Below are 19,244 nucleotides of genomic sequence, written 5' to 3'. Positions count from 1 at the left end.
TTGTTGTTGAGATGGAGTCTCGTCTGTCCCTAGGCTGGAGTACAGTGGCGCTATCTTGGCTCATAGCAACCTCTGCCTCCCGGGTTCAAGCAATTCTCCTGCCTCAGCCTCCCGAGTAGCTGGGACTACAGGCATGTGCCACCATGCCCAGCTAATTTTTTTTGTATTTTTAGTAGAGACAGGGTTTCATCATGTTGGCCAGGATGGTCTCGATCTCCTGACCTTGTGATCCGCCCACCTTGTCCTCCCAAAATGCTGGGATGACAGGTGTGAGCCACCATGCCTGGCCCACCCAGCTAATTTTTAATTTTTTTTGTAGAGACAGGGTCCCACTATGTTGCCCAGGCTAGTCTTGAATTCCTGAGCTCAAGCGATCCTCCTACATTGGCCTCCCAAAGTGCTAGGATTATAGATGTGCACCACCATGCCTGGCCTTCTCTTCTAATTCTAGTTCTCTTGTTATTTCCACCATATCTTCAGTTACTTCCTCCACTGAAGTCTTGAATTCATCAAAGTTACTCATAAGGGTTGGAATCACCTTCTTCCAAACTCTTGTTAATGTTGATATATTGACTTCTTCCCATGAATCATGAATGTTCTGAATGGCATCTAGAATAGTGAATCTTTTCCAGAAGATTTTCAGCTTACTTTGCCCAGATCTGTCAGAGGAATCACTGTCTATGGCAGCTATAGCCTTATAAAATACATTTCTTAAATAATAAGACTCGAAAGTCAAAATTACTCCTTTATCCCTGGGCTGCAGAATGGATTTTGTGTTAGTAGTCATGAAAACAACATTCATCTCCTTGTACATCTCCATCACATCTCTTGAGCGACCACATGCACTGTCAATGAACAGTAATATTTTCAAAAGTCTTTTTTTCTGAGCAATAGGTGTCAACAGTGGGCTTAAAATAAACCATGTTGTAAACAGATGTGCTGTCATTCAGGCTTTGTTATTCCATTTCTAGAGCAAAGGCAGAGTAGATTTATCATAATTCTTAAGGGCCCTAGGATTTTCATTGTAAGTCCATTTGTTTCCTGTTTAAATCATAAGTATAGAAACACCTTAATATGGCCATTATTTGATAGTAGTGAGATGGAAAATACTTTGCTATCTTAGAAAGGGCAATGACTAGATACTGGCCTAATGTATGTTTTTCCTCCGAGAAGGAGGAAAGTCACTTAATGGTCAACACTGAATCCTGCCAAGCAGAGTAGGAGGTAATATAGCCTCCTTTATAGCAATACAGCCTCAGGATATTCCTGAAATCATTGAAAGATTAAATAGCCGGGCGTGGTGGCTCACGCCTATAATCCCAGCACTTTGGGAGGCCAAGGCGGGCAGATCACCTGAGGTCAGGAGTTTGAGACCAGCCTGGCCAACATGGTGAAACCCTGTCTCTGCTAAAAATACAAAAAAATTAGCCGGGTGTGGTGGTGCAAGCCTGTAATCTCAGCTACTCAGTTTCATGCGCATCCTCCTGAAGAGACCACCAAACAGGCTTTGTGTGAGCAACAAGGCTGTTTATTTCACTTGGGGGCAGGCAGGCTGAGTCCGAAAAGAGAGTCAGCAAAGGGTGGTGGGATTATCATTAGTTCTTTTTTTTTTGAGATGGAGTCTCGCTCTGTCGCCCAGGCTGTAGTGTAGTGGTGCGATCTCAGCTCACTGCAAGCTCCGTCTCCCAGGTTCATGCCATTCTTCTGCCTCAGCCTCCTGAGTAGCTGGGACTACAGGCACCCACCACTAATTTTTTTGTATTTTTTTAGTAGAGACGGGGATTTCACCGTGTTAGCCAGGATGGTCTCGATCTCCTGACCTCATGATCTGCCCGCCTCGGCCTCCCAAAATGCTGGGATTACAGGTGTGAGCCACCATGCCGGGCCATATCATTAAATGTTCTTATAGGTTTTGGGATAGGTGGTGGAGTTAGGAGCAATGTTTTGTGGGCAGGGGGTGGATCTCACAAAGTACATTCTCAAGGGTGGGGAGAATTACAAAGAACCTTCTTAGGGGTGGGGGACATTACAAAGTACATTGATCAGTCAGGATGGGGCAGAAACAAATCACAATGGTGGAATGTCATCAGTTAAGGCTATTTTCACTTCTTTTGTGGATCTTCAGTTGCTTCAGGCCATCTGGATGTATACGATGTGCAGGTCACAGGGGATATGATGGCTTAGCTTGGGTTCAGAGGCCTGACACTCATGAGGCAGAGGTTGCAGTAAGCCAAGATCGCATCAATGCACTCCAGCCTGAGCAACAGAGCCAGGATCTGTCTCAAAAAAAAAAAAAAAAAAAAAGAAGAAAAAGAAAGAAAGATGTATTTGAATTCACTTTAAGAAAGAGCAAATAAGCATTTAGGGCCAGGCACGGTGACTCACGCCTGTAATCCCAGTGGCCAACATGGTGAATCCCTGTCTCTACTAAAAATACAAAAATTAGCCGGGCATGGTGGCGAGTGCCTGTAATCCCAGCTACTCGGGAGGCTGATGTTATAAGTAAAGTTTCAGTGCCGCAAAAGAAATAGCACCGGAATATAAAGTTTTCTTTTTAATTCACAGCAAGGCAAGTTACTTCTATAGAAGTGTGTGCCTTTACAGATGGAGTAATGGTGAGCACACACTTCGATAAGGGAGGGGAAGGGGTTCTTATCCCTGACACACATGGCCCCTGCTGCTGTGTCGTTCCCCTATTGGCTAGGGTTAGACTGCACAGGCTAAACATTCCAATTCACTAATTTAAAGAGAGTGACAGGGTGAGTGGTTTGGCGGGAAAAATCGTTATGACAGAGCAGGTAATAGGAATGAGTCAGGGTGGGGTAGGTAATCGGAATGACTTAAGGGTGGAGCAGGTAATCAGAATGAGTCAGAGTGGAGTAGGTAATCGAAAAGGTTGCTTTACGAGGAAGTTAAGTTTAAAAGTAGAAGGCAAAAGTCCCTGCGCTGTGGCTCAGGCCTGTAATCCCAGTACTTTGGGAGGCTGAGGCGGGCAGACCACGAGGTCAGGAGATCAAGACCATCCTGGCTATGGTGAAACCCAGTCTCTACTAAAAATACAAAAAAATTAGCTGGGCGTGGTGGCGGGCGCCTGTAGTCCCAGCTACTTGGGAGGCTGAGGCAGGAGAATGGCACGAACCTGGGAGGCGGAGCTTGCAGTGAGCCGAGATCGCACCACTGCACTCGAGCCTGGGCGACACAGCGAGACTCGCCTAAAAAAAAAAAAAAAAAGAAAAAGAAAAAAAGTAGAAGGCAAAGAATTAAACATACTGACATATTGATTCTTTGAAAAGAAATTTAGAACTCATATCTAACACTGAGGCAGGAGAATTGCTTGAACCTGGGAGGCAGAGGTTGCAGTGAGCCGAGATCATGCCATTGCACTCTAGCCTGGGCGACAAGAGCGAGACTCCATCTCAAAAAAAAAGCATTTAAAATCTGTAGATAATTTTCAGTCTCCGGCTGCAGCTGCGAGAGAAGCTGCCATGTCTGCACATCTGCAACGGGTGGTTGGCACTGCTCTAGTTTCCTGATCAAGAGGAATAAGCAGACCTACAGCACCGTGCCCAATAACTTGAAGGCCTGCAACTGCTTCCACTACACTGGGCTTATTCACCACAAGACTGTCGGCGTGGAGCCGGCATCCCACGGCAAAAGTGTCCTAGTTGTGAAGCAGAGATCCAGCCAGCGGAAGCCTGCCACCTCCTACGTGCAGACCACCATCAACAAGAATGCTCAGGCTGGGCGCGGTGGCTCAGGCCTGTAATCCCAGCACTAATGGGAGGCAGAGGTGGGCAGATTATGACATCAGGAGTTCGAGACCAGCCTGGCCAACATAGTGAAACCCCATCTCTAATAAAAATACAAAAATTAGCCGGGCATGGTGGCGCACACCTATAGTCCCAGCTACTCAGGAGGCTGAGGCAGGAGAATCGCTTGAACCCGGGAGGCAGAGGTTGTGGTGAGCCGAGATTGCATCACTGCACTCCAGCCTGGGCAACAGAGTGAGAATCCATCTCAAAAAAACAAACAAACAAAAAAAACCAAGAATGCTCTTGCCACCCTCAGCAGCATCAGACACAGGATCCTCAAGAACAAGTACTGCCCCAACCTGTGCGTGGCAGCCTTCTGCAGGCCAGAGTCATCCTGCACAGCCAGAAGCCTGTGATGGTGAAGAAAGAGGAAGCGGATTAGAAAACCTGCCCCCAAAGCAATAGTCAGCTGGCATTCTCAAAAACAAAAACATGAATCAAGAGGTCAGGAGATCCAGACCATCCTGGCTAACACGATGCAACCCTGTCTCTACTAAAAATACAGGCCGGGCGCGGTGGCTCACGCTTGTAATCCCAGCACTTTGGGAGGCCGAGGCGGGCGGATCACGAGGTCAGGAGATCGAGACCACGGTGAAACCCCGTCTCTACTAAAAATACAAAAAAATTAGCCGGGCGTGGTGGCGGGCGCCTGTAGTCCCAGCTACTCGGAGAGGCTGAGGCAGGAGAATGGCGTGAACCCGGGAGGCGGAGCTTGCAGTGAGCCGAGATTGCGACACTGCACTCCAGCCTGGGCGACAGAGTGAGACTCCGTCTCAAAAACAAAACAAAACAAACAAAAAACAAAAAATCTATAGATAAAGGAATTCAGATATATACTGGTGGAGAACTATAAGGTTCTCATCTGTCTTTGGGGTGGAGAAATTGGTCTGAATGCCTCTTAATGAGACATAGGTCACTCTCAATTCAAACCAGGGCCTAGACCATTAGGAAGATCCAAGGCTCCTTTCAGGCCCAGCTCCATGAAGTGACCATAGCTTTCCATTAAAGACTGGTAGCCATCAACTGTCTTGGGATTCTGGGATTTTGGCACTCAGAGAAATTAGAGGGGGATGTTCCTCTCAAGATCAACTATCTAATAGTGTTTAAGAATTTAGAGGTTAATAATAATAAGCTATATGGCACTTCTTTCATCTTAGGATCTAATAGCTGTTTACCACTACTAATTAGTATGTAACTCCTTGGCTGGTGGTGAGGGTGGTTGATATGCACTTTTATGAGATGAAACATCTGAGAGTTGACTGGAATGGAGCCTGTACCTCCTGAGGTACTTCTGGTCAGTGGTTTTCTACATGAAAACTTTTTTCTTTCCTCTAAGATTGAAATGGGACACTGAGTGACCAAAAGCAAGTGGATTGCAGAAGGGGGATATTCTGCATGTACTAGCACGTGCATATTATGCATGTGTGTACATGTAATGCAGAATGCAGACACCAATTTTTAAAGAAGTTTTTCATGTTCCTTTCACTCCTTTTAGCAAGTTGTTTAAGAAAATTATGTTTTTCTAGCCGGGTGTGGTGGCACATGCCTGTAATCCCAGCTACTCGGGTGGCTGAGGCAGGAGAAACACTTGAACCCGGGAGACAGAGGTTGCAGTGAGCTGAGATCGCACCATTGTACTCCAGCCTGGGCAACAAGAGCCAAACTCCATCTCAAAAAAAAGAAAATTATGTTTTTCTTCTTCTGACAAGAAAAGACAAGCTCTGAGTAATGAGAATATACGCACTGTGGAAAATGGCATGTTTAGCCACAGATTGCTTGCTAACTAAAAGTAAAATGAAAAAATGAACCTGCTACTCCAGGCTGGAGTGCAATGGTGGAATCTTGGCTCACTGCAACCTCTGCCTCCCAGGTTCAAGCGATTCTCCTGCCTCAGCGTCCTGAGTAGCTGGGATTACAGGCATGCACCACCATGCCTGGCTAATTTTGTATTTTTAGTAGAGAAGGGTTTTCTCCATGTTGGTCAGGCTGGTCTCGAACTCCCGACCTCAGGTAATCCACCTGCCTCAGCCTCCCAAAGTGCTGGGATTACAGGCATGAGCCACAGCACCCGGCCTTGAGTTAAGTTTTGATCAGTGTCCACTGTAATGCTTTGTTGACAGTTACTGTGAATGACTAACTTGTAAAAGGGGAAAATCCAAACTTCTAACCACACTGAGGTCATCATGGTTTTATATCATGCATGAGGACATAATGATTATAATAACTAAGCTATTGAGTCTTTTACATCTATTTACATCCTTTACATCTATTTACTCATCTCATTTTCCACAATCATCACATGAGGTGTAGATACTGTATTTATCACCATTTTATAGATGAGTAAACGAAGGCACAGAGAGGTAACAGAACTTGCCTAGGGGCACACAGCTTGCCAGCAGAAAAGCCAGGTTACGTGATTTCATTGCAGGCTCTTATAACTATTGAGCTATACTGCTTGTTAGTAGAAAGCCAGATGATGGTATGGGATTAGCCCAGAGATTTACAAAAGAGGAGACCTGGGCACATTTGAAGGCAGAATGGCTTGAACGGCCCTGAATACAAGACAGGAAGAGGATGTTGAAGAAAGGTGGGGTCCCCTAAGACCACTTGGAATTGGGATAGGTTATAGGTTATAGTGCTCTGGTAAAGGGGAGCTTTAGCAGGGGTAGAACAATCCTTATTCTTCTGAGGTTGCAGTGACTTGTAAGTATAGAGAACTGCTGGGAAGAGAAGACAGAGAAGTGAAAGTGACTTGTACCTGATGACTTGAGCTTTTGGGCAGTGTGCTGGAGCTGGCTCGTACCAGCTCAAGAGATCCCTTGTTAAATATCAAGGAATTTTGCAAGTAGGTTGGTAGCTTGAAATTAGCCGAAGTGGGAGTATTCAACTCCAGAAATTAGCAAATACTACAAATCAGGGCCTCCCCACCACCACTCAGAACTGGTTTACCAGAACACCTTATACTCCCTTTCTTCTCTTTTCCACTTCACTAACAGTCAAAAGCCTGCTGAAGTGCCAGTTGAATTCGAACCTTGAGTGCCCATTGTGGGAAAGGCACCGTGCCAAATGCCAGGGTAAAAAAGACCAACCCCTCAAGTAAATAATACTGTGGTGGAGAGTGAAGAGCATGCAGCCGTAAATCCTGGACTAGCTGTCGGCTCTTGGGACAGTCACTTAAACTTGGGTTACTCATCTGTAAATGGAGAAAATAATATATATCCCAAAGGGTTATTGAGATGACTAATGAGAACGTGTAAAGTTCCTGGCACAGAGGTGTTCAATAAGTGATGGTTCTAAGAGTGAGGACATGTAAACAGATGTCTTTCATATAGCTTGATATAAAAAATAAAGATGGGAGCCGAGCACAGTGGCTCATGCCTATAATCCCAGCACTTTGGGAGGCTGAGGTGAGAGGATTGCTTGAGCCCGGGAGTTTGATACCAGCCTGCGCAACAAAGTGAGACCCTGTCTCTACAAAAAATTTTTTTAAATGAAGCATAGGCCGGGCACGGTGGCTCATGACTGTAATCCCAGCACTTTGGGAGGCCAAGGCGGGTGGATCAGAAGGTCAGGAGATCAAGACCATCCTGGCTAACACGGTGAAACCCCATTTCTATTAAAAATACAAAAAAAAAAAAAAATTAGCTGGGTGTGGTGGCGGGCGCCTATAGTCCCAGCTACTAGGGAGGCTGAGGCAGGAGAATGATGTGAAGCCAGGAGGCGCGGAGCTTGCAGTGAGCTGAGATTGCGCCACTGCACTCCAGCCTGGGCAACAAAGCAAGACTCTGTCTCAAAAAAAAAAAAAAAAAAAAATTAGTCAGGCATGGTAGTGTGTACCTCTGGCCAGCTACTTGGGAAGCTGAGGCGTGAGGATCATTTAAACCCAGGAGTTTGAGGCTGTGGTGAGCTATGATTGTGCCACTGAACTCTAGCCTGGATGACAGAGCAAGATTCTGTCTCCAAAAAACAAACAAAAGAAATAAAGACAGAATGACTACAGGTCATAGTCCCCTGAGTAGATTCCAAAGTTTACAGGGTGGATGTTTCATGGATGATTTTTCCTTGTTTGTTATCAGAAGGTTACCGGGTTTTTTTTTTTTTTGTCCCTACAAATCAAGTTTACCGGATTTACTTGTTGCTTTTACCTGTTTTTAGCCTGTTCCTCACTATATATTATTTAATTATAAGACAAACAATGGATTTGGAGATAGGCATAGTTGGATTTATATGCTAGCTGCAACACTTACCTGCTTTGTGACCTTTGGCAAGATTCTTTTTTTTTTTTTTGAGACGAAGTCTCACTCTGTCACCCAGGCTGGAGTTCAGTGGCATGATCTTGGCTCACTGCAACCTCCGCCTCCCGGGTTCACACCATTCTCCTGCCTCACCCTCCCGAGTAGCTGGGACTACAGGCGCCTGCAACCATGCCTGGCTAATTTTTTTTTTTTTTTTTTTTTTGAGACGGAGTCTTTCTCTGTCCCCCAGGCTGGAGTGCAGTGGCGCGATCTCGGCTCACCGCAACCTCCACCTCCTGGGTTCACGCCATTCTCCTGCCTCAGCCTCCCGAGTAGCTGGGAATACAGGCGCCCGCCAACACGCCCGGCTAATTTTTTGCGTTTTTAATAGAGACAGGGTTTCACCGTGTTAGCCAGGATGGTCTCGATCTCCTGACCTCGTGATCCGCCCGCCTCAGCCTCCCAAAGTGCTGGGATTACAGGCTTGAGCCACGGCGCCCGGCTGCCTGGCTAATTTTTTTGTATTTTTAGTAGAGACGGGGTTTCATCCTGTTAGCCAGGACGGTCTTGATCTCCTGACCTTGTGATCTGCCCGCCTTAGCCTCCCAAAGTGCTGGGATTACAGGTGTGAGCCACCATGCCCAGCCTCTGATCAAATTCTTTTTTTTTTTTTTTTGAGACGGAGTCTCACTGTGTAGCCCAGGCTGGAGTGCAGTGGCATGATCTCGGCTCACTGCAAGCTCCACCTCCCGGGTCCACGCCTTTCTCCTGCCTCAGCCTCCCGAGTAGCTGGGACTACAGGTGCCCACCCCCATGCCTGGCTAATTTTTTGTATTTTTAGTAGAGACGGGGTTTCACCGTGTTAGCCAGGATGGTCTCGATCTCCTGATCTCGTGATCCGCCCGCCTCAGCCTCCCAAAGTGCTGGGATTATAGACGTGAGCCACTGCACCTGGCCTAACATGTTAGCCTGGCTAACATGGTGAAACCCCGTCTCTACTAAACAAAATACAAAAAAATTAGCAGGGCGTGGTGGCAGGCGCCTGTGGTCCCAGCTACTCGGGAGGGTGGGGCAGGAGAATGGCATGAACTTGGGAGGCGGAGCTTGCAGTGAGCTGAGATCACGCCACTGCACTCCAGTCTGGAGCCTGGGCGATAGAGCCAGACTCTGTCTCAAAAAAAAAAAACAGCCTCCCAAAGTGCTGGGATTACAGGCGTGAGCCACCGTGCCTGGCCAGGATTACAGGTGTGAGCCACCATGCCCGGCCTCTGATCAAATTCTTAAAGGCCAAATTACCTTTATAAAACTGAGGACCCCCTAACATTTACCATGTAAAAGCTTCTCCTTTTCTCTGTGAAAAAGATGGAATGTACAAATTAACTAAGTAATATCTGCATTTTTACAGATTTACTCTCTCAACAATTATTTATTGATTGATTACTATGTGTGCATACTATATTAAGTGCTGGGAACATGATGGTGAGCATAACTAATCCTGGTCCCTGCTCACATGTGGCTACTATGTACATCTATATTAATTAAACTTATATAACATTAGAACTTCACATCCACACCTGTACTAGCCATCTTTTATGTACTTAATAGTCACATATGGGGAGTGGCTATTGGGTTGGACAGAGTAGATTTAGAATTTTTTTTTTTGAGACGGAGTTTCGCTCTGTCGCCCAGGCGGGAGTGCAGTGGCGCAATCTCGGCTCACTGCAAGCTCCGCCTCCCGGGTTCACACCATTCTCCTGCCTCAGCCTCCCGAGTAGCTGGGAATACAGGCGCCCGCCACCGCGGCCGGCTAATTTTTTGTATTTTTAGTAGAGACGGGTTTTCACCGTGTTAGCCAGGATGGTCTCGATCTCCTGACCTCGTGATCCACCCACCTTGGCCTCCCAAAGTGCTTGGATTACAGGCGTGAGCCACCGCGCCTGGCTAGAATATTTTCATCACCACAGAAAGTCCTCTTGGACTGTGCTATTCTAGAGTGAGGGAGGCGGACATTGATAAAATACTCATAAAAGTATGATTGCAATTGTAGTAAGTACTAGGCAGGAAGAATAGATGGTAACATGAGAACATTTCATAGGGGGATTTGACTTCTCTGTTGGTTTTCCCAAGGAAAACCTGTTCAAACTAGATTTGCTCAATGCTTGGAAGTTAGCAAAGCCCTGTGGTGGGAGGGAGCACAGTAATTACAGGGACTGAAAGCAAGCTAATGACTGGATCATGGGGATTGAGGAGAAGTTTGGGTGAGATGAAGGGGTGGAAGGACCACAAAGGGCCTTGTAGAAAGAAGATGAAGAAGCAGAGAGGCTGAGTAACTTGGCTGTGTAGTTAGTAATAGAACCTGGATTTGACTTCAAAGCCTACACTGCATAATAAAGGTATATTCAACAGACTTTGGTTCTGCAATTATCTCTTTTTGCTCCTTCTTTGGAAATTGCCAAAGTTCCCTCTACTGGATTATTCCTTTAGCATAAAAACATGTTGTAATAATTTCCTTCTTAGACAAACCAAAAAAACCAAAAAGTCTGGCCAGGCACAGTGGCTCACGCCCGTAATCCCAGCACTTTGGGAGGTCAAGGTGGGTGGATCACGAAGTCAGGAGTTCAAGACCAGCCTGGCCAACGTGGTGAAACCCTGTCTCTACTGAAAATACAAAAATTAGCTGGGCGTGGTGGCACGCACCTGTAGTCCCAGCTACTCGAGAGGCTGAGGCAGGAGAATTGCTTGAACCCGGGAGGCAGAGGTCACTATGAGCTGAGATTGTGCCTCTGCACTCCAGCCTGGGTGACAGAGTGAGACTCTGTCTCAAAAAAAAAAAAAAAAAATTTCTCTATCCTACATCCCTCTTTAGCTCCTTTCCTATTTTTTTTTGTTTTGTTTTTATAGCAAAACCCCTTTAAGAGTTGGCTATACTTATTCCCTTCATTTCCTTATTTTCTGTTTCTTGCTGAACTTCTTCTAATTAGGATGTCTTACCTACCATCATTTTCATAAGTGACCTCCATGACTCAGCCCTTACCTTATAGGATTTCTTGGCAGCACTTGAGATAGTTGATCTTCCTTTTTGGAGCACTTCTTCATTGGCTTCTGAGACACCACAGTCTTGGTTTTCCTCCTACCTCCCTCCAGCTCCTTCTTAGGCTCCATTGCTGGATTCTTTTCCCCTTTTGCAGTTTGAGCATGCCTGGGCTCTGTCCTGGGCTGTCTTTATTTCTCTAAATACATTAACTCCAGGGTAATTTCATCTAGTCCCATGGAGTGACAGTTAATTTTATGTGTCAACTTGGCTAGCATATCAGTTGTTTGGCAGATAAAAGCATAGATGTTGCTGTGAAGGTATTTTTTAGATGTGACTTACAATGAAATCAGTAGGCTTTGAGTAAAGCTAATGACCCTCCATAATGTGGATGGGCTTCATCCAATTAGTTGAAGACCTTAGAGAAAAGACGGAGGTTTCCCAAAGAGGAAGCAATTCTGCACCCAGACCACCTTTAGTCTCAAGATTGCCACATCAACTCCTGCTTGAATTTCCAGCCTATCGGCCAGCCTTGGAGTTTTCAGACTTATCAGCCCTCACAACTGTGTGAGTCAATTCTTTAAAAAAAAAAAAAAAAAAAGAAAAAAATCTCTCTATATATACATGTATCCTATTGGTTCTGTTTCTCTGAAGAGCTGTGACTAATACACATGGAATTAAATATCTGTTATGTTTGACACCAAATGTTTATTTCTAGCCTTGACTTCTCCCTTGAACTCCATACTTACATATCCAGCTGCTTAGTCAACCTCTCCATTTGGATAATAATAGATCTCTTAACCCATACTATGGATTTGACCCAAACTATTGTTTTCCCCCACCTCCCGTCTTTCTTCCTCCTCTCTGGGTGTTCCTGCTTTTCATTGAAGAGTGCTATTATTTACCCCATTGCTAAAGCCAGAAATCTAGCGTTATCATTGATTCTCTTTCTCTTACATCTCTTATTCCATCCATCTGTACAACTGTACAACATATATCTGTGCAATTAGCTTTACCTTCAAATGTATTTTTTAACCTTACTAATCAGCCTTTATCATCTCTAGCTTGGACCAGAACAGTAACTTCCTAGCAGGTCTGTATATCTCCACTTTTTTTTTTTTTTTTTTTAAGATGGAGTCAGCCAGGCGCGGTGGCTCAAGCCTGTAATCCCAGCACTTTGGGAGGCTGAGGCGGGCGGATCACGAGGTCAGGAGATCGAGACCATCCTAGCTAACACAGTGAAACCCCGTCTCTACTAAAAACACAAAAAATTAGCCGGGCGTGTTGGCGGGCGCCTGTATTCCCAGCTACTCGGGAGGCTGAGGCAGGAGAATGGCGTGAACCCAGGAGGTGGAGGTTGCGGTGAGCCGAGATCGCGCCACTGCACTCCAGCCTGGGGGACAGAGAAAGACTCCGTCTCAAAAAAAAAAAAAAAAAAAAAAAGATGGAGTCTTACTCTGTCGCCCGGGCTGGAGTGCAGTGGCGGGATCTCAGCTCACTGCAAGCTCACTTCCTGGGTTCACGCCATTCTCCTGCCTCAGCCTCCCCAGTAGCTGGGACTACAGGCACCTGCCACCACGCCCGGTTAATTTTTTGTATTTTTAGTAGAGATGGGGTTTCACTGTGTTAGCCAGGCTCATCTCGATCTCCTGACCTTGTGATCCGCCCGCCTCAGCCTCCTAAAGTGCTGGGATTACAGACATGAGCCACCGTGCCCGGCCATATCTCCACTTTTAAGTCCCTGCCCTCCTTAGCCTATTTTCCATACAACTGAGCAATTATTTTATCATACAACAATCATTTCCTTCTCTTCTCTTCACACTCTGGCGTCTTACCACATTTAAAATGAAATCCAAAATCCTGACTATGGCCTGTTGATGGATGTGACCCCTGGCTATTCCTCTGACCTCACTTCCTACCACTTTTTTTCTCACTCATTAGGCTTTAGACATACTGGTTACTTTGTGGATTCTTGGAAAAGTCAAGCAGACTCCTAGCTTAGGGCTTTAGTATGTTGAAGCCAGAATAAAAATGTAGAGACAAGTCTCTAAATTAAAATTTTTTATTTGGAAAGAAAGAATAGCAAGGCTGGGCGCGGTGGCTCAAGCCTGTAATCCCAGCACTTTGGGAGGCCGAGGTAGGTGGATCACGAGGTCAGGAGGTCGAGACCATCCTGGCTAACACGGTGAAACCCCGTCTCTACTAAAAAATACAAAAAAATTAGCCGGGCGTGTTGGTGGGCGCCTGTGGTCCCAGCTACTCGGGAGGCTGAGGCAGGAGAATGGCGTGAATCCAGGAGGTGGAGGTTGCGGTGAGCCGAGATCGCGCCACTGCACTCCAGCCTGGGGGACAGAGAAAGACTCCGTCTCAAAAAAAAAAAAAAAAAAAAGAAAGAATAGCAATTTGGGGCATATATGCAGACAGGGTGGTCTTCAGTATGTCTGAAGAACAAAGAGAAGGTTAGAGGTTTTAGAAATAGGAGAGATGTTACATATTGGTCTTCAAGAAAGTTCTTTGGGACTAGTTAGGGTTTGGGGAGCTAGCAAGCTCTGGTGAGTGATGGCAGTGGGCAAAATTAGTCCTAGAGTTTCAGCAAGTTATCTTAGCATTTATAGATAAAGCTGGTCTCAGGTTACAACAGGCAGTTTCAGCAGTCAGGCTTGCAGAGAATTACATTCTTGGAGCAACGTTTTGTACCCTGAGTGCTTTTCCCCCTAGACCCTTGGCTCTGATTTAGTTGGGAATGACAATCATGACCCAATTTTGTGATCAGCTTTCACAAGTACCTCCTCTTTCCTCTGCTTAGAAAGATTTCTTCCCTAGATACTCTCATGGCCTGTTCCCTCATAGCACTGTGGGCTCTGCTCAAGCATCACATTCTGAGATCTTTCCTGACTTCTCTACCCTACTTTATTCTTCAAGGTACAAAGAACTCTTTCAGAAAAGCTGTGTGTGTGTGTGTGTGTGTGTGTGTGTGTGTGTAGGAGAGCAATGAAATGGGGTGGTGGTAACTACAAGGGTTGGGGCACGTGGGATCATGAGAGCCTTTTCTTTCTTTTTGGAAACAGTTTTGCTCTATCATCCAGGCTGAAGAGCAGTGGCATGATCAGGGCTCACTGCACACCTGTGGGTGTTTCTCATTAGGTAGAATGAGAGACTTGGAAAAGAAAAAGACACAGAGATAAAGTATAGAGAAAGAAATAAGGGGGCCCAGGGGACCAGCGTTCAGCATATGGAGGATCCTGCCGGCCTCTGAGTCCTCTTAGTATTTATTGATCATTCTTGGGTGTTTCTCGGAGAGGGGGAGGTGGCAGGGTCATAGGATAATAGTGGAGAGAAGGTCAGCAGATAAACACTTGAACAAAGATCTCTGCATCATGAACAAGGTAAAGAATTAAGTGCTGTGCTTTAGATATGCATACACATAAACATCTCAATGCCTTAAAGAGTAGTATTGCTGCCCGCATGTCCCACCTCCAGCCCTAAGGCGATTTTCCCCTATCTCAGTAGATGGAACATACAATCGGGTTTATACCGAGACATTCCATTGCCCAGGGACTGGCAGGAGACAGATGCCTTCCTCTTGTCTCAACTGCAAAGAGGCGTTCCTTCCTCTTATACTAATCCTCCTCAGCACAGACCCTTTATGGGTGTCGGGCTGGGGGACGGTCAGGTCTTTCCCTTCCCACGAGGCCATATTTCAGACTATCACACGGGGAGAAATGTTGGACAATACCTGGCTTTCCTAGGCAGAGGTCCCTGCGGCCTTCCACAGCGTTTGTGTCCCTGGGTACTTGAGATTAGGGAGCGGTGATGAGTCTTAAGGAGCATGCTGTCTTCATGCATCTGTTTAACAAAGCACATCTTGCACAGCCCTTAATCCATTTAATCCTGAGTTGACACAGCACATGTTTCAGAGAGCACGGGGTTGGGGGTAAGGTTACAGATTAACAGCATCTCAAGGCAGAATAATTTTTCTTAGTACAGAACAAAATGGAGTCTCCTATGTCTACTTCTTTCTACACAGACACAGTAACAATCTGATCTCTCATTCTTTTCCCCACACAGCCTCAAACTCCTGGGCTCAAGTGATCCTCCCACCTCAGCTTTCCAAGTAGCTAGGACTACAGGCAGGTACCACCACACCTGGCTGACTTTTATAATTTTTTTTGTAGAGACAAGGTCTTGCTATGTTGTACACGCTAGTCTTGAACTGCTGGCCTGAAGCAATCCTCCTGCCTCAGCCTCCCAACATGCTGGGATTATAGGTGTAAGTTACTGCACCAGGTCGGGAGGCTTTTTTAAAATGGTAAAACAACATTGCATTTGTATGATGATGTAAATGATCAGGTAGAGAACAAGCAATTGATGGTGCCAGAGAGGGAGGCTAATTTCAAGAGTGATGTTTATTAATATTAAGAAGGAAATAAAAGATGAGAATCCATACACAAGTGAAGTCGTCCTTCACTATTCTCCGCATAACTGAGCAATTCTTTGAATGTACAACAATCATTTCCTTCTCTTCTCTTCACAGTCTTTTTTGTTTTTGTTTTTGTTTTTTTGAGACGGAGTCTTGCTCTTGTTATCCAGGCTGGAATGCAATGGCACGATCTCGGCTCACCGCAATTTCTGTCTCCCGGGTTCAAGCGATTCTCCTGCCTCAACCTCCCGAGTAGCTGAGATTACAGGTGCCCACCACCATGCCCAGCTAATTTTTGTATTTTTAGTAGAGACGGGGTTGCACCATGTTGGCCAGGCTGGCCTCGCACTCCTGACCTCGTGATCCAACTGCCTCGGCCTCCCAAAGTGTTGGGGTTACAGGCGTGAGCCACTGCACCCGGCCTCACACTCTGGCTTCTTAACACATTTAAAATGAAATCCAGGCTGGGCACAGTGGTCACGCCTGTAATCCCAGCACTTTGGGAGGCCAAGGCAGGCAGATCACCTGTGGTCGGGATTTTGAGACCAGCCTGACCAACATGGAGAAGCTGTGTCTATACTAAAAATACAAAATTAGCCGGGCGTGGTGGCACATGCCTATAATCCCATCTACTCAGGAGGCTGAGGCAGGAGAGTCACTTGAACCTGGGAGGCGGAGGCTGCGGTGAGCCGAGATAGTGCCATTGCACTCCAGCTGGGGCAACAAGAACAAAACTCTCTCTCTCAAAATAAATAAATAAAAATAAAATGAAATCCAAAATCCTGACTATGGCCTGATGATGGGTCTGACCTCTGGCTACTCCTGACTTCACTACCTACCACTTTTTTTCTCATCAGGAAATAATAAGAGTGAAGGCAGAGAATATGGCACCTTGCTGGTTAAGGGAGTTCTGTCTGATTGATGCTATTTTCTTAAAGTAGAAAGTAGGTCATGAGCTAATGCAAGGTGTAGGGGCATTAGAAGTTTGAGGAAAGAGGGATATGTGTGAAACAGTCATTTTAGATCCTGAGAAAACAAATATTCCAGGGATGCAAAGGATTGCTGGGCAACATTGAGGATACATTTGAAGTTTGTGGTCTTAACTTTAAAGTGCAATCACTTTTAATTTCTGTGTTTCCTTCAGCAATGTTTGCTGCTTTAAGTGGAGAACAGAATATGTGGACAGCTAGGTTCAGCAAGGGTGGGCCTTGCCATGTCAACGTGACTGAGAAGCTTGGACTTCATATTGAGGGCCCTAGAGAGCTACTGAAGGTTTGAGTAAAGAAGATTTGGGTGTTAGAAAGATTATTATAGCTCAGTATGGTGTGTTTGTGTGTATGAGAGAAAGGCTTATTATAGGTAGAACAGTAGTTTAATACAATAGGAGCCTTTATCAAACACCTGCATAAATTTGTTGTAGCTTAGATGACAGTTCAGGAACATAGAGAGGTCTATTTCCAGCATTTTCTGAGTACCCACTATATACCAGATTCTGTAAAGACAAAATAAACAAGGGTTTGCCTATCCAAAGCTCTTCTAGAAGATTTATAATTATTATTAGGTATTTGGGGGACAAAGAAGAGGGAAGGAGCAATTAACACTGGGTGGAAATCCGGGAAGACTCCCAGAGGAAGTGACATTTCAGATGAGCTTTGAAGGACTAGGCCCTTAGGGAGGGAAGATAATTCTCAAAAGGAAGAATGAGCCCACTCAAGAGATGCGAAATGTATGATTAAAACATTTTATGTTTATGATTTGCTATGGCCAGGCACGGTGGCTCACACCTGTAATCCCAGCACTTTGGGAGGCTGAAACAGATGGATCCCTTGAGGCCAGGAGTTTGACCACCGTGGCCAATGTGTTGAAACCCCATTTCTACTAAAAATACAAAAAATTAGCCAGGTGTGGTGGTGCATGCCCGTAGTCCCAGCTACCTGGGAGGCTGAGGCATAAGAATTGCTGGAAGCAGGGAGGTGGAGGTTGCAGTGAGCTGAGATGCGCCACTGCACTCCAGCCAGAGCAACAGAGCAAGCGACTGTCAAACAAACAAACAAACAAACAAACAAATAAATAAATAAATTGCTGCATGATGAGAAATGGTAGAAGAAGATAAGGTTTTTCTTCCGTTAACCAGCAACTAAATAGAACTAAGGAGTTTTTCCTCTAGAATTCACGACAAGGGTAAGGCATCTGGGCCCTTAACAGCAGCAAGAAGGATTTGAAAGAAAAGAAGATAGTTTTAAAATGGTGATTTTAACTTAAAGAAAAATAACTACATGGTGCTACTCTGGGCATCTTTGCTATAATTTGCTCACTTAGGAACAATGTGAAGTTAAAATGCCTTATCTAGCCTGTTTTAGAATGCCGTTAGAAAGTATTAACTATAATCACTCTGAGCTGTCTATGCAAGATGCTTTTAATGGCAAGGCTCTTCAAATCAATCCTTATTACTTGCTTTTAGTACATTATTTCAAGTTAAATGATCCTTCTGTGTCCTAAGTCATGCTTTTGAAATAAGGTGTATTTTTTATATATTTCTAAGAATGAGGAGTTTATGACCCTGGTTCATGGGTCATTGGGTAGACTAAATGAGATAAAGGCATATAAAATGATTAATACAGAACTTGGCTTGGGAGCCAGGAGTAAATGTTTTGTGTTCTCCCTTAGACCCAGTCTTTTCATGTTTTTCCTTCTTTCCTCCTTAAATCACATTGTTTCCTCAACACCCATGTACTAGATCCATTCTCTGTTCTAGGGACTCCAGAATCAGGTGAAACACTCAAGTCAATAATCAAACACTCATGTCAATAATCACCTTACAGGGAAGTGTCAAGTTAGTGTGTGTAGTGTGTGTGTGTGTGTGTGCCCATTTAGAGGGTGAAGAAGCTAAATCAAGGCTCTGAGTTTCACCTTGGAAGGGCCTGGCAGGACCTGGCAGTGGTTGCCTGTTTGTTTAGAGGGAGTGTGGCTTCTGCTAGCCGTTAGGAGCCCGCAACGCTCTCACCTGAGAGTGCTTCAATCTGGCATTATCCAAAGAAGTGGGAAAGACCTTCCTTCCTTCCTTCCTTCCTTCCTTCCTTCCTTCCTTCCTTCCTTCCTTCCTTCCTTCCTTCCGTTATTATGTATTTATTCAGCAAATATTCATAGCCTGCTAATGCGCAGTGCTGAATAAGAACATGAGTAAGAGCACGGAAGCATGAGAGAGCGTGGCTCACCTTAGTAGCTGCAGGTGGCTGGGTGCGGCTGGAGTTAAAAGACACTCTGAGTTTTTCTTAAAACAAACAATAAAAACCAAACTCAGAGTCTGATAAGGAAAAGGTGCTCTCAGGGGAAGTTAGGTGTGTTCCTAAGAATTTGTCATTTCTTTTCAGGATTAGTCAGGATGAACTAGACGTTTCTTTTCAAAAGCCTAATAACTTCCTTTAGGGAATTGCCAAACTGACTAATCCATGACGTTAGGGCAGTGGGTCCCAAACTTTGCTGCCAACTCGAATCACCTTTGGAGTTTTTTTTTTTTTTTTTAAACGCAGAGGCCCAGGTCACACTCCACACCAATGACATCAGAATGTCTAGGGGTGGGAGCCAGGCACCAGGATTCTAAAGACCCTCACGTGATGACAACAGCTAGCAAAGTTCTGTAGCTACTGCCTTAGGGCATAGTCTAATTTCTTCAGTAAAAACACACTTATTCCAAATTTGGTTCCAGAATTGCCTTAAATTGTTTTTGCTCTGTTCTTAGGTTGGGG

General features: G+C 45.2%; 1 protein-coding gene, 1 long non-coding RNA gene and 1 pseudogene across 3 annotated transcripts in view; 2 read left to right on the top strand and 1 right to left on the bottom strand.

The window, feature by feature from the left end:
• Nucleotides 1-19,244, top strand: part of TXNRD1 (thioredoxin reductase 1) — a 143,933-nt gene that overhangs the window by 11,957 nt on the left and 112,732 nt on the right. The gene's annotated exons all lie outside the window — the stretch shown is intronic.
• Nucleotides 3,486-3,903, top strand: LOC116479458 (large ribosomal subunit protein eL28-like; annotated as a pseudogene).
• Nucleotides 13,484-19,238, bottom strand: LOC131380737 (uncharacterized). The gene is made up of 3 exons (XR_009208886.1): nucleotides 18,714-19,238; nucleotides 14,815-14,969; nucleotides 13,484-13,519 (listed from the first exon to the last, which is right to left on the bottom strand). It is a non-coding gene; the product is annotated as an uncharacterized LOC131380737 (long non-coding RNA).

This window comes from Hylobates moloch, unplaced genomic scaffold (genome assembly GCF_009828535.3).
Source record: "Hylobates moloch isolate HMO894 unplaced genomic scaffold, HMol_V3 SCAFFOLD_12, whole genome shotgun sequence".
Taxonomy (NCBI): domain Eukaryota; kingdom Metazoa; phylum Chordata; class Mammalia; order Primates; family Hylobatidae; genus Hylobates; species Hylobates moloch.
The sequence above is the reverse complement of the archived record's forward strand: the minus strand, read 5'-3'. Positions and strand labels throughout refer to the sequence as shown.